Below are 1,583 nucleotides of genomic sequence, written 5' to 3' on the forward strand. Positions count from 1 at the left end.
ACCACTGAGCACAGTTTCAAGGGACATTGGCTATCATGAATGTAATTAGCAGATGGAAAATAAAAGGGTAATCTGTGTTCAGCACAACTGTGGTTAATCCCCACAGTTGGGCTGTAGTGAATATCAAGATTGTGACTTACAGATGTACGGAGTCCTTTTAAAAATATGTGACAATGCAAGGTAGATTTTCAAGGATAATCAGAGATCTAAAATACCATGGCTTCTGAACAACTTTTGGGACAGACTTGGGAGAGGAAGTTGGGGTGAATGAGGATCCATCTTAACATCAGAAATGGAGGATTCCTGTCATTTGGGATTTTTTTCCCCATGTTTCTCTTCAAAATTGAATTTGTCAGTGAAAAAAGAAACCAATAGCCAACTGTAGAAACATTGATCTTAACTTCTTTCTTTCCAGCTGTATATTTTCTTAGCCTAAAAGGAAAAACAAAATTGAGAATAATTTTTTTCCCATTAAAAATGGGGGGGAGAGGGGGGAATATTCTTAAAGTGAGAGAAAATATTTGATGGTATTTTTCTATTAAAAGTGATTTAAGCTCCTTTAGTATTTGTCCAGCAGGTTTCATCCAGAAATCAATTTTATTTTGTGAAGCCCATTATGGTTTCTCACAATATCCGTATCCAGTAAATGTGGCAAAATAAGGCCTTATGTTAGGCAGGCATATGGGAGAAGAGGTAGGAGCTATGAAGAGCTACCAGAAGAAAGGGGAAGCACAAAGAAAGGGTTTTAAGAATGAGATTAGTCTGTCTGGAAGAATGCAGGGCAGAATATGCAATTGGGAAATAAAAGATATAGGCAGGTGTGAGCTGACGAATACAACCTCCTGAAGATAAAGTGAGGGTGACTGAATGTTGTGATGTCATAGTAAGCCAATGGAAATAGCTTGTCTGAGAAGAGGAATTCTATTAAAAGAGCAAGATAAAACAAAGTTGGAGTATTACTTATAACTCAGAAATGCATCAGTTCACATATTCCAAGATAAAACCTGATATGTGTTGGGGTTTAAAAAAAAAAAAAAAATTGCTTCTGCTAAGATGAGGGGGAAAAATTGTCTTGTGCTTAACACGGACTGATGCTTTCAGAACGCCCATTCAGGCCGATAAGTGTTCTTTTAAAGTAGGAAAGCCACCACTGAAAATGATAGGTAGTAATCAGTTTCTCTGGGAATTTCTTGTTTAACTTGTTTACTCTTAACAGGTATTCCCATAAGAGGGACTTTTTTTTCCTATTTTGGTTTCTTAGTGCCTAATTTTGACACTACAAGTTACATTTTTGTTCTTGGAGGATCTCATCCAAAGCTTCACAGTAAAGCTAATGCGAAGCAGTGTTTTATTTATGCAGGCATAGTTAACCCAAGCTTGAGAAGTGTTTTGGTGTTTACTGCCAGTATCAGTACAAGCTGGGTAATGCAAGGATGGAGCAGAGCCCACACAAAAAATGACCTGATGGTACTGGTGGGTGGGAAGCTGGACATGAGCCAGCAGTGTGCCCTCACAGTCCAGAAAGACAACCGTATCCTAGGCTGCATCAAAAGAACCATGACCAGCAGAGTGAGAGAGAGTGA

At 38.5% G+C, this 1,583-nt stretch overlaps 1 non-coding gene across 1 annotated transcript; it reads left to right on the forward strand.

The window, feature by feature from the left end:
• The first annotated feature begins 542 nt into the window (after nucleotides 1-542).
• LOC125690247 (U7 small nuclear RNA) lies at nucleotides 543-615 on the forward strand. The gene has a single exon (XR_007375571.1). It is a non-coding gene; the product is annotated as a U7 small nuclear RNA (small nuclear RNA).
• Nucleotides 616-1,583: the final 968 nt, after the last annotated feature.

This window comes from Lagopus muta, chromosome 2 (assembly GCF_023343835.1).
Source record: "Lagopus muta isolate bLagMut1 chromosome 2, bLagMut1 primary, whole genome shotgun sequence".
Classification (NCBI taxonomy): Eukaryota; Metazoa; Chordata; class Aves; order Galliformes; family Phasianidae; genus Lagopus; species Lagopus muta.